Source organism: Amphiura filiformis, chromosome 2, assembly GCF_039555335.1.
Source record: "Amphiura filiformis chromosome 2, Afil_fr2py, whole genome shotgun sequence".
Taxonomy (NCBI): domain Eukaryota; kingdom Metazoa; phylum Echinodermata; class Ophiuroidea; order Amphilepidida; family Amphiuridae; genus Amphiura; species Amphiura filiformis.
This window is the reverse complement of record NC_092629.1, coordinates 79754691-79769282: the sequence shown is the minus strand read 5'-3', so window position 1 is coordinate 79769282 and position 14592 is coordinate 79754691.

Genomic DNA, 14592 nt, shown 5'->3' with positions numbered 1-14592 from the left:
TCCCCCAACACTCTGCTATCCTGAAGGAAAGTTGCAAAGTGTCTTCTAGGATCTACAAGGACGGTGGGTGAGGGGAAAATGCTATCATCATGGGTACGCTTCTGGAGTAGCTTCTCAAGGCCTGCATATCTCTTCTCAGCTTTGATGGAAATGCCAAATAAATCGATAGGTTGTTGCAGTGACTGCGCCCCTGATGAGTCTCTTGGTATCGTTGAGGATAACATCAACAATGTCAGTGTGGGCGATATGGCTCATTGCTGGCACAACATACTCAGTAGTAGAGAAGACAAGTGCGAGGGTTAATGTGCGTAGGTGGTAAATGATACTCCCCAACTAGTGCCGGCAAGTTGCTAAAGAAAGTTCATTCAGTCTTGAGTCTTCAGCAATGTTCTAAAGATTGTGAGAAAAGGGTAGGAGGCTGGGGTCAAGCGTCACTCTATTGTTCTTTGGCGTTGGATGAAAGTGCAGATTGGTACCGTTAAGTAAGAGATGTGAATTCTTGGTTGGTACATCTTTTCGCAAGATTGAAAACTGAGCATATGGTCTTTGGCATGCTGAGCTAAAGGTGCCATCGGTCGAGGAATGGCTCAATAGCTCAATATAATGGTTCAATAGCTTCAAAAGAGTGATGGACCACTTCGAGGGCTCCAAGGACTCCGAGGTATAGATGTCTAAAATTATGGGTTCAACTTCGAAGGCTTGTGGCACACCATTTCGGAGCATCCTCTTTCTGCTACGTTGGATGTTTCAAGTTTGAATGAGCGGCATGATGTACTTGACAATATTGACATCTGAGATGGTCTTAAGGACTTTAAGCTCTTCAGACATAAGACCTGAATGTGGTGTTCTATCTTACCACTTTCCGTTGTTAACTAAGACTCAGGCTCATGAAGTTTGCTGAAACTGGATACTGTTTTGGTGTACTACTACGACCAGGGAGCTTGTTGATGGCGGACCATACGTTGCGGCTGGGATGGGTGAAGTCAATCTCTGAGAATTCTTCTTCACATCTTACACGTCTGATCTCACTTAGTAGCTCCAAGCGACAGGTTGTTGCTAGCTACTTCTTTAATGGTCTCTATCTTCAGTGGCCATTGACGTAATGTAGGTTTGGTACAGCACATTGTAGTCTTTGTCCCAGCATGTTATTTAAGTGTTCTCTTGTCCCTTGGGATCGTATGCTTCGCCGCCTGCTGAAGCATCGAGCAGAAAACGGAATAAGATTCATTCACATTAATGGCAGCAGGGTCTGGCACATTAGATGTTATCTTAGTTGTGGGTTCCTTGTAAATCGGCTAGTTTGCTTTTCGGAAATTCCATATCTTCTTGGACATCAAACTCAGAAAGGCCTCCAAAAGTCAGACAATATTGTCGGTACTTTAATACCAGATAGAATGTTTTCTGGCTTGGTCTGCAACAGCTCCTTTCAGCTACTCATTCCTTTGGTGAACTATCACAATCGTCAGGTTGGACCTTGTTGACTGCCGGTACATGTAGCAAATATATCTTAACCTTCCAACTTCTAATTAGTTGTCGTTTCAGGTCAGCCATTGTGTGATTCCCTGAAGGGTTTTTTTCGCCCCACATCAAATAGTGACTTCCAGATTTCCACAAAAAAAGGAACTTGAAATACACACTGGTTTGTAAAACATTTTGCTTGGATCATATTTTAAGTGAAAAATATTTCATAACACATCCTTGTGTTATATAGATGAGCTCAGCATAATATTACTTCTACAGAGACAAAGGAACATCGGAACAAGAAGAGTCATAGACATAGATGTGCTGCTGAAAAAGACAAATGGTAATCATGAAAGCAACCGGATAAAGACAAAATGTGATATCAAAATGAAGAATAAAAGTACGTCCGTGGTCCTTACCGTGCGAGTAAGTGTGGATGTGGAGTTCTCCAATCAGCACGGTAGGTACACTATAGGCAGACACCGAGTAAAACAATTTACACTTTATTCACACAGAACAGAGAGAGGAACGGTTAGAACGCCAACTATTATCAAAATCCCGAGCCTAATAATCACCACCCAAGAAAAAAGTCTGTGCGAACAAATGCTGCAAAATTGGATTTTGATCTTTTCCTAACATCTATGTTCGGTACGGACTGATGACTTGTAAACCAATCTTACAATGCCCCCATAGCACATACAGCAACACAACAAAACAATAACTGCAGAAATATTGCTGATGACTGATACAACCCAAGAACATGTACTAGAGATTAAGCCTTAACCACGTCATAGTACTCCATATACATGTACAGCCTGTCTCAAAAAAAAATTATTGTGCAAGTGAAAAGCGCCCTCTTTGGCAATTAGAAAATATCGTTGTGACATGGTGCTTATATCAACGTCAAGAGCGTAGTCTTAGCTCAAATGCCGTTTGTTCTGTTCAATTTGCCTTTTTTTAATCTCAAGATATGTTTAGTTAATTACGAAAGTGTAAAATCACAATTGTCCCACTTTTTACTAGGGAAGAGGGCTGTATATGTAATTAATGATAGCACGTTTTTCAAGAGTTCATTCGTGAAATCAAAAGAATGCATCAATTACACAACAATACAAAATTGTTTTTACTGTATACTGTTTTATCATGATACAGATACGACATATAATGATTATGTTTTTCCACTTAAAACAGATTAAAAGATAAATACATATTTAACATTCTGCTGTAAAATTAAATACATGTACATGTCAACATGGTCAATGATTTTATCATGGTAAATACTGTTTTCCTTGTTGGGAGCGAAATTAGACTAATGCACGAGCGCTGATGTTGATCCATCTAATACACGAGCCCCGAAGGGGGGGGGGGTGCATTACAGGCATCAACATCAGCTATCATTGATTTACATGTACAGCCCTTTTCCCTAGTATAAAAGTGGCACAATTGTGATTTTACCCTTTCGTAGTTAACTAAACATATCTCGAGATTAAAACAAATAAATTGAACAGAACAAATGGCATTTAAGAGCTACGACTACGCCCCTGACGTTGATGTAAGCATCATGTCACAACGGTATTATTTAATCGCCAAAGAGGGCGCTTTTCACTTACACATTTTTTTTAGACAGGCTGTAGTATTATTCAATGTATCCATCCAAAATAGTTATGTTTCTTTTAAATGTTCCCATAGAACAATTTCTCAAAATGATACAGAGAACGAAAGCACGCGTGAGAGTTGTCATAACTTGATCACGAGGCATAACGCAGCCATTATAATTTAATCAGCCTAGGCTAATCGCTACAAAAGAGGGTTAGTCACACTGCACCCACATTGTCAAGCGGGCATAGCCAGACAACAATGGGCCCAGCCAAATAAACATAAGAAGAAATTAACGCATTCGCATGCTTTCCATCTTAACATTGCTGCCCTGCTGTGGGTGATTTGGATGATTACTGGGGATGCAACTGAGTACTTTGCGATTTAGATGTCTGGCTTTGTTGCGTGGTCTGTCGATCTCCTGGTTTACGTCGGTTACCAATAAGGTCCACGATAGTGTAAAGATATGGATTAATTGCTGAATTTATGGGTAAAATAAACGTCACAGTCCAAGCGAATACAGAAGGCGGTAAGGTCACTACACCAGCTTGCACCAAAATCCCGAGCACAATAACCGGTGACCAACAAAAGAAGTCTGTGAGCACTATGGCTGCAATTTTAGTGTTCATACGGATTTGTTCTTTGATATCTTTGTTAATTCCGACGCGTTTCGATGACTTGTAAACTGTTCTTACGATTTCAACATAGCACATTAGTATGATAACGTAGCAGATTCCGTTAAGACCTAAGAAAACTGCTGATGCATAATACAAGCCGTTAACATGACCGAGGGACTTAGAAGTGACCTCGTACGTCCAATGAAGGTCACCAATGTAAAATGCATACGTCCAATCCTTATGGAACAATTCAATTTTAGCAAGGGGAAGGCCAATGCACACGTGAGAGATTTCATAAAATTTATAACTTACTTGGCCAATTAGAACAGAGGGGATTATCGCTAATGCGAGAGATACCAGCCATATCAATACAATTACTACAGCTGAAGATTTCATTCTCAACTTGTGAGTAGAATATGGAAACCGAATGTTCATGAATCTGTCAATACTTATCAACGTAACAAAGAACACGGAAGCTTCGCTGGAAAGTATTGACACTGCCCCAGCAATTCTACAGGTATAACCCGATCTCCAGCTTTCTGATTGCATTGGAAAATGTTCACCAAAGTAAATATCAGCAGATGCAATAATAAGCATATAGATGCCCATGAGTAAATCAGAAATTGCCAAATTGTTTAGCAGGAGGCTTTGAACTTTGATCTTTTCCTTTTTGGTTTTCATGCGGCTCAACACAAACAAGTTACCACCTAAAGCATTCAAACCAATTAGCCACATCACGGCCATCAATACTCTATCTGACAATAATCTATCGCATGTCAGATATGGGGATCGCACATCTAGAGCCGTACAAGAAATATTACTTGGCACATAACAATCACAAATTTCTGTTTGGCTTACAACTAATTCTGCCTGCTTTGGGACGCCAATGAAGGTACGTTTATCTATCATGGACAATCTATTTCCTTTTAGGCTGAGAATGGCAAGATATTGTAAGTGTTCCAAATTTGGAATGCGTGTTAACTTATTTCCAGACAATTCTAGATGAACGAGGTTTATATTATCTTTAAACATGTTAAAGGGTATGGAGTTAATCTGATTCTCGTTCAAAAATAATCTTCTTAAATTCTTCAATCCCTGAAATATTGTATGATTTAAATTGTCCAATTTGTTCCACCCCAACTCAAGAATTGTTACATTTCCCATTTTCCAAAATATGTCATAACTTATATTTGTTAACATATTTTTACTCACACTAAGGTGCAGTAAATTATGCAGGTTATGGATTAAATTTCTTGGCAGATGCAGCAAATCGTTAACATCCAGTATTAGATAAAGCAGCTTATTGGTATAATTCGATAAAATTGCATCCAAAGAAGGAATCATATTCATATTAAGATCCAGCATTTGCAGGTTTTCTATACTGCTAAACAAATTAGGATCCAATGAAGTGAGCTGGTTGTTAAACAGTTTCAGGCTGGTCAGCTTACTTGTATTCTTCAACAAATTTGCAGGAACTGAAGTAAGCTGATTTCCATCCAGTTCCAATTGTTTTAGCTCACTGTTGTGGTTCAATAAATTCCCATCTAGTGAACTTATCTTGTTATCCGAAAGGGTCAGAAATTGAAGGTTTACCAAGTTACTGAACAAGCCATTTTCAACAATTACCAAGTTATTGTTGTAAAGCCATAACTTACGTAGACTAGTCAAATCGTCAAACACGTAGGCATCAAGCGTATCTATCTGATTATATTCCATGCTCAACCTTTCGAGGTATTGCAAACCTGTAAACGCTTTGGGATGTATTCTAGATATCCTATTAAATCCCATATGAAGTGTTTCTAAACGTTTCAAATGGATAAAAGCATTCTCTGTTATCTCTGTTATGGTCCTAGGTCTATAAACATTTTCTCCTCCGACATCCAACGCAATAACATCATTTGGATAGATTATCAGAGATATGTGGCTTGATCGGATAGTGTCATTATGACACCAGAAATCAACATGTCCTTTCCCAAGTATGGCATCGCAATTAGATGGGAACTCCTTTAATGAAAAAATGGGACCAGGTTTCTGATAGCACCAATTGCTATGGAAGCAAGCAGAGTAATAAGAGAAATAGCCGGAAATAGTATGGTTGAATTGAGTCGTGGGACAATGATTTATTTCATTTAATTCAGAAATCTTTCCCGTCTGTTTACCATCTGAATCATCTTTGCACGTGGACAGAGATTGGTGTATTGGTACATCGCTGATCAGGATACTGTTATTACCTTGCAGAAAAAGCTGCTGGAGCATTGTGTGGGGAAATGCAACGAAGCAAGGCTTGTCTGCTGCAATAACCACATATCTACTTTGACAATTTTGAAGATCGCCTTGTTTTTCTGTGTACAAGAATGTGTCAGGGGACATTGGTTGGGATATTTGTATCATAATTCCTGATCCTAGAGACGATATTAGTTGGACACCACAAGCTTTACCTGCCGGATTCCCGGTTAGAGTGATCGAGTTATATTCATCTTTGCTCTCAATTGTGGCATTGCAGTAGCCTGAGCTATTTTGAGTACTTGTAGTAGAATTCCAAAGAGGAACAGCCTCTAGCTCTGCGGTGGCATAAAATGCCAGATTATGGGAGAGAAGTGAAAATACTAAAACGTTGCTGACAACTTTAAGGAAAGTGAGACTGCGGGCCATATTGGGCTGTTCTTTTAGTGTTGTTTGTAAATTATTACAATTATAAACATAATAGACAATATTTACTTAATATTTATGAATTTACAACATTAAGTGTTTCATAAGGCCATTTATTTCAAAATGTCAACAACGCACATGGTTGTTTATATTATGTGCACTCATCTTTGGCCCATAATAAATTTCAACATATAATAATCAAAGCTTAAAACAAGAGTGTCTTGTTTGGTAATGGTGAACAATAATTAACAGGAATCTTTATCTTTATAACAATTTGAACTGGAATGACTGCAAATTGTTATTCATAGGGCATTGCTTAGAAACTTGTATCTGGCACTTTTAGCCGAATGGTCTGCTTTCCAATGAAGAGTTCAATAACCTGCATTCAACACAACAGAACAAAGTTTGCCCACCTATAATACATTGCATTATAGTTCTATCTGTTTACAAGCATGCTTGATTTAAATAATATATTACTGAAAGATGATGATACTGTAGACCATAGTGACCTCTCATCCAATATATATATAATAGCCAATGCCAACAGATGAGGCTGTTTGTGAGACAATCTATACAATCAAAAGCCACAGATGAGATCTGGAAATAAAATACAGAGAGGTTTATTAAATTAGTGAGCAGCGTAACACAGTGGTTCTGTGACTTTAACATGTCAAATGCAAGAGGTACACTGTTATCAATGGAGGCAAACGACATTCACAATTATCCGCTCTTCCCATTACTGCATTTAAATATTGGACTACTCCTTATACCTGAAAAATACAGCCCTATTTTGGGGGGATTTAAAAAAAATTATCAAGTTCTGCGAAATTAGATATAGCTCAATCCTAATCATTCATTTCGTACTAACTGCATGGAGATAAAAGAAAATTTGCTCTATTTTTTTTTGTGTGTGTTGCTTCAACTAAATGGTTGGTTATAAGAATGAAAAATTTTCTTCACAAAAATTAGAATGCATAAACTGAAATTAGTCTTAGTACAAGAATTTCGGCTCGATTGTCACAGCATACGAAATGGCCCTTTATATTTCCAAAAATTGACCTAATATTAAAATTTATTGCCAGTTAGTACTAACTAAAGGATTAGGATTTAGCTATATTTCATTTGGCAAAACAGGAAATAGTGCTGTATTTTTCTGGAATAGGGAGTAGATGCTGTGAATCATAACGACTTCAGTCAGTTTCCTCAAGTTAACGCCTGGCTGTTTTATGCATTGGATACGGTATCATTGAAGAACACTGTTAAAACTTAGTCTACACATGTCGAATTAGTCATTCAGATTGAAAAGTTAGTTATTTAGTGACTGACTAATCTTTTACGGGTGTTTTACTAATTTTTAGTGTTGTATGACTAACTAAATTTTAAAAGTGAAGAATTACTGGATATCTATACGTTTTTCACTCGAGAAGGAACCAAACATTTTCTGTAACTTTATAATCCACCAAAAAACGTTGACAACGTAAAAAAGCAGCAAGTTTAAAAAGCCCCCACCTCGGCTCACTTTTTGAAACTTGGTCCCATTTGTAAAAGATACTGATTTAAACTTTGTCATAATTATCAACTTAAAACATTTCCAGAAGTGTTATGTATCTTTAATGCGCCGATGCGATATTAAGTTGTTAGCATTCTGGAACGATCAGAAAGGTTATTATGTTTTTCTTGGCCAATATCCTATATATGTTTTGTTTTATAATAAGTAGGCATGTTAATGGCAATGATGCTATTGTTTAAACGTTAAAAACACCGATTTGCTGTTGATATTCAAAATGGGACCAAGTTTCAAAAAGTGAGCCGAGGTGGGGGCTTTTTAAACTTGCTGCTTTCTTTACGTTGTCAACGTTTTTTTGGTGGATTTTATTTCTTTTTATGAATGTAGCCAAGCAGCTTTAAGTTTGGAAAGTCCTCGGGTTACGAAGTACTCCATAAAACGAAACATACATGCAGATGTTTGAAATTATATGTTATCCTTGATTTATGACAGTAAATAATTTAATAAAACTTTATCAGCCGTTTATTTTTAAAACTTGCTGGTCACAGCTACCGTGTGACTGTAATGTTAATAGGGATACATTTTAATAAACTTTATTCAAGGCAACTAAGAAAATGTAAATATGAACAACACATACCCAATGTTGACGATGCCAGCGAGACACAGAGTCAGTGTGATTTACTTCAAATTGAAGCTGAGAAATGCAAGGCTTATACTACGGAAGCGTCTAAGTGCCACGACTTAGCAAGATAATTATGTTTTAATGATTGTAGTTTTTGTAGCCCTGCGGGGCAATCTAGTTGGATATCCAAATTTCGCGGTTGATAGTTCTTTGTAGCCCTGCGGGCAATCTAGTTGGATTTCCTATTAAGCGGCGGTTGTTGGCGGTCTTTCGCGGTTTGTAGTTTTAATTTCCCTCATTCTTCATGCCAACCATGATTGTGTTTTTGTAGCCCTGCGGGGCAATCTAGTTGCATATCCAAATTTCGCGGTTTGTAGTTCTTTGTAGCCCTGCGGGGCAATCTTGTTGGATTTCCCTATTAAGCGGCGGTTGTTGGCGGTCTTTCGCGGTTTGTAGTTTTAATTTCCCTCATTCTTCAAGCCCTGCTCTCTATCGGGGGTTCCGTGTGTCTGTGGTGGGGACAGTCCCTCCTTTTAATAGGCATTTGGGTATTTTTGCCGCTTTGCTAATTTGCCTTTACGTAACTATGACTTTAGTGGCCTTCCATATTTGGTTGTATCTTTTTGGATACGTTTTTGTCCCTGCTGGCCTTCCATACTATAATAATTTTTCACACCTATAGAGTGTATGCAATAAACCAACCAGAACGGTATAACAATTGAAATGACAGTCATGTTGGAATACAGTTCTACGATAGCTGAAGATGACAAAGGGATAGGTCTCTAGATCGATTCAACAACCATTCATACATATCACATGTTTTATTGTCCTATTATCATGCGAATCGCCCCGTGGTAGGACAGAACTAAAAATGAGAAAAATATTGGTAACATCTTGCTTTGATAAAAAAAAATATCATAATAGCACTGGATGATTAAAATTGTGTTATCCTTGATTAATGACAATAAAATTATTGTTTAGTAAAATATTGAAAGAATAAGTTGGTCATCGGATTTCGAACTCGAGTCCCCGGATTAGGAGTTCAATGCCTTAACCATTACACCACGAGACTCGGCTGCGAAATAGCGTGTCGATGTACAATATTTATTATATGAATTGATGTGTCGTCCGAAAAGAACAAAAGAATTGTGAAAAACTTGATTTTTTGGCGAATGGGGTTCGGAATTTGTATGTACGGTATTTCAGAAATTGCTAGGGTATAATTGGAAGTGAATCTGAAAAAGTAGTGTGAAGGTGATAACCAGGTAAACCTGTAGCAGTGTCTAAAAATTCTGGATCAGTATGATTTGCAACTAATTTTCGCTATGAAATACCGCGTGAAATGGAAGCAAAAATATTTGTTTATTACGAACAATGATTGACTGTAGGATTGGTGGCCCTTTTGAATTAATGAGTTGTCAAGATATTACACCTGGGACTGTAAATAACATTTAGCATGGTTTTAGATACATTTTGTACCCAGCGAAAAATAACATCGAACAATAGAAGTCAAGTGTTTTAATGTTAGCTGTAAATATAGTCTCGCGGGAGCATCTGTTATTAGTCTTCTTTATCAGTCTTTTTTTTAAAAACTTGCTGGTCACGGCTACCGCGTGACTCTAATAGTAAAGTTAATATACAAAATACCTGAAATAAAAATAAAAATAATAATAATAAATTAGAATCATTAACGCAGAGGTTGTTTGGTTGATGAAGAACAGATGTAATGTGCTCAGGACAAGGAATGCCAAAGACAAGTTGGGCTGCTATGTTCTGCACTCATTTAAGTTAAGTTAAATTCGAACCGATTTTTTTTTCTCGATTGAATATGCTTTTAATCCGCGTCCGCATCAAGTCTAGTAATATTTCATATCATTCTAGTATTTAGCATTTATTACTGCTTGCCTATGATAACGGAATGCTATAGCCTTTTATGGCATAATTGCAAACTTTGTACGTGTTACATAATGTGCAAATAACTGAGTTAAATATGCATTTTATTTTCTCTGCCATCGAGGCTTTCCTGAATAATCAAGAGAACTCATATATACATCCAGTGACTTATACTTTTGGCACTTTCAATAATGTGCTCAGTTAATTACATTGTAAGTGCTAATACATATCCCAGTGTATTCATTGCAAAATAAAAAATACCAGCAAAATGTTATTTCAACCTATAAACAAATAGTTACGTGTAGTTAGGTGTTAGTTGCGTGTTTATGTGTAAGAATGGAATGTAAGTAGAGGATCCAATTTCCACTCTGTACAACAGCTATCATTAACGGTTTCAAAATAAGTAAGTCCCAACTAATGCTGGTTTCCTCCTTTGCTACCACTTGCCGCTTTGCCGCTCTGAAGATGATTTTACTTCACTGCGCAGTCGCACCAGAAACGCTAGCGGTGACCAGCGGCAAGCCGATATATCGATCACTCCACCGCTTTGCCGCAGCGGCAGCACCGCTTGGAGTTGAATTCAAGTCAACTCCCAGCTGAGCCGCTCTTACATATGAGAATATGAGAACAAAATACGATTTTGGAGCGGTGCTGAGCGGCAAGAGTGGCTTTTAGAGTCATGCCACTGTCGCTCACGGTGTGCCACTCCGCTTGCAGACATGTGCAAGCGGCATAATGAAGCGTCACGCCGCGCCTCTCAGCGGCAAGCGGCAGAAACCAGCATAAGCCATCTATTACAATCAAAAAACTAATTGATCAATTCTCCTGTTTTGAAGTCTCTAACATAGACTGAATAGGTATGCATCAAGTGAGCGGGTGTTTGTTGTTGATGCATAACTAATCAGTCTAAGTTCCAAAGTTTAAAACAGGATAGTTGATCAAGATGTTTTTAGATTATACCAAAATGTCTAGGGGGACTTACTTTTCCGGAACAATCTTAATCACCATTCGAAACGATGTCAGTTGGGATAATAGAGATATTGCGATGTTCCATACGTCCAGTATGGCGTTCAAAACGCACGTACATATGTGAGTGGACACTACGAATGAGCCGTAAACTCGGCAAATTGTATTCTGAGATACAGTGCAAAATGTGCGTGAAGGTCGTATTCATAGGTGTCTCAATTAGGCGCGACATGTTTCTCATTTGATAGCGTTTAAACCAATCAATAATCCTATTGCTGAAGAGGATAATTATCTTCTACATATTGAATCATTTAATAGCTCTAGTCTTTGTTTGCTTTGGCTAAATCCTGTTCAAGTGGTGGGTTACAATTGCATTGTATTTTGTCTAGGTATGTTTAACCAACAATAACAATGAGAGGACATTCCTGAACCTCGCTGACTTGGGGATGATTTGAATTGACCGCCAATTATGACTTTATTACCAGCAATGTGGAAAAAGAGACACATGTAGAACCAAAAAAAGGTACCATTTTGTTGAAGAAGCAGAGTTCAACAAACCATAACCCCGCTTCTGAATCAGATATCGTTTGAAGTCAAATGATATACTATTTTAAAGCTAAATAAAAGCTTATAAATTTTCTAAACACGAAATAAAACAAAATTGACCGGGGCCGACTTTACGGCTGATTCGTAGTGTCCAGTCACATATTGATGGCCTAGGTTCCAAGCTGGATTGTTCTGGACCACGATCAACATCTGAATTTGTCACAAGAGGGCGAAACACTAGTCTTGCAATTTAGTGATCGTGGGTCTTATATCTACTTCAATACAGCATGCTTTTGATTTTTGACTAAAAAGCAAGGTTAAATATGCTGCATAAAATTAATTGTATTTCAGTGCTTCCCAAAATATTACGGTTCCCCAAAAACAAATATTTTCTTAGATTAAGGAGCAATCTATATATCATGACTTTATTTTCAAAATAATTATACTTTTTCGTAAAAGGTCGCGTCGTGACACCGTACAAAATGTCAATTTTAACGTACACTGTATGTATATTGCGTTTGTATCATATAAAGGTAAATCGCAAGCTCTTTTTTTTTTGGCGACAAAATAAGTCTATACTACAAAAATGTTGTCATATTGCAGCTTAACTTGTAGAATATGATGTAAAAGAGAAAAAAATGCGCGGAGCGCACAATAAATGACACTTTTAGGCTAAAATTGCCAAATATTAAGTTAATTAAGAAACCCACTAACAGACGTTAACGTGGGAGGATGAATGTATTAACTATTCCCCCTGTCAAAATGGAGGGATTTATCCCTCATTAACTCCGGGATCTACGCCTATGAGTCCCCTTCCAGGCGTGTGATGTGGATGACACCTGAGTTCAGTTTCATTCTGATTTCATGTTGCACTTTTTACCATTATTGATAATTCAATTCATCCGATCCTAACAAAAAAAAGTCAATTAATTTCTTCTTCTTCATTCCAGTATACTTTTAGCATTTGCGCATTTGATTATTCATTTTAATATGTTCAGCGCTTTCCGGAGTAGCTTTTAATAAAGAAACGTTAAACTTACTATATAGATTTACAAGAAACATGTGATTTCTGAAATCGTTAACGCAAAGTTTTTATTATAAAGCAACCTTACTTCAAATAACGCCTGCACTAAGCGTAACTAATACCGAATTCAACTCTGCGGGTGCATTTCTCGCTTAGATTAAATCGTTAATCAAATCGTCAAGTTTTTTCTTGTTAAGCACTAAAATATAATTTCTTCATTTTATAATATCAAACTTCAAATAACATTGTAATTTAATCTAACAAGTACTTACCAATTCAGCATCGAAGTGGTTACGTAATTCTCTTGGTTACCGGATCACGCTATTTTGGTGTGCCTTCGAGTGCCATATACTTTATGTGGTGATCATTTCGATCGTGGTTCATTACTCTAGCGCGTGATCCCGTTGACATAGTAACATTACGTAACTTCGATACTGAATTCATCTCCTCGGTGCATGTTCAGACCGCCCTCTGTTGTTTTAAGCCAGGTAAAAAATAACACAGGAGTGTCTATGGCAGACCACATAAATCTCTTCAAAATCCAACTTTTAAAACCCTTTGAAGTTTTGTGTAATACTATGTATATTAGCTTGGTGCATTTGTAAACAAGTTTGACTACATTTTTAGTAGTATTTGCTTTGAAACCAAAGTTAATGCAAAAAAATCTACTTTTTCCATGTAAACTATAGCATTTTTTGCCTGGCAGTTTTGATCTCAGAACAACAGAGGACGTATCAAATGTAAACACATGTCAACTCATCTATATAGTGAAAGAATGTGATTTTAATCGCAAAAAATTACACATTTCAGCACCTCTAAAATTAAAATAATTGACACGCCATTTTTTATATATTGGCAAGATAAGAGGTCAAAGGACAAAAATGACGTCGATAGCTAAATGATAAAAGATTTTCATTTTCCATTACAATTTCAAAATATAAACAACATTTAACACTGTATAATGACATATTTATTTTTCTTTTATATTCTTCTTAGTCTTAAATCACATTTAATTTAATTGGTCTAACATAAAAAACAATTACGGTATGTAGGTAGGGATTGGCTTTATAGAGGCCTTGCATGTGACGTATCATTCCGTAAATATGGCGGACTACTCAAATGCATTCAACAAAAGCATGATTGCAATCTACTGTGACAGTTCGTCTGACACACATAACCCTGCACTACGATCAAATAGGTTGATGACAACATTTGATTGAATAGACTGCACTCCGCCATAACTACGGTGAAGGACACCGGCTCAAATCCTTTGTTTGGAGCCAATCGATAATTTCATGCAGGGCCTCTATATGATAGTATACTTAAGACAATGGTACACACAGATACTGACAGCAGTTAAAATATATGCATTTTGTATGTTTTTGCTTTTAACCAGAGACCACCAGACTTACGGAGCCGTGTATATTCTCTATAAAATATTTACGGTAACAAATATTCAGTTTTTATCCCAAAAATGTGAATGTCCCAACTCAACTGATGTGCAATAATAATGTGCACCTCGGTCCCCAGAAATAAATAATCAACCGAAACTCACCCCGGGAGGTACACATATTTATTGCACCACCCCTTCAACTAGAAATATTTTGCTGAAATATTGCTTCAAACAAGTATAAAATAAAAGTGCTACGTTACTTGTACAAGGTCTGAGGTGTCCCATAAAAAGGTTACATGTAGAAAATGAACCGCATTT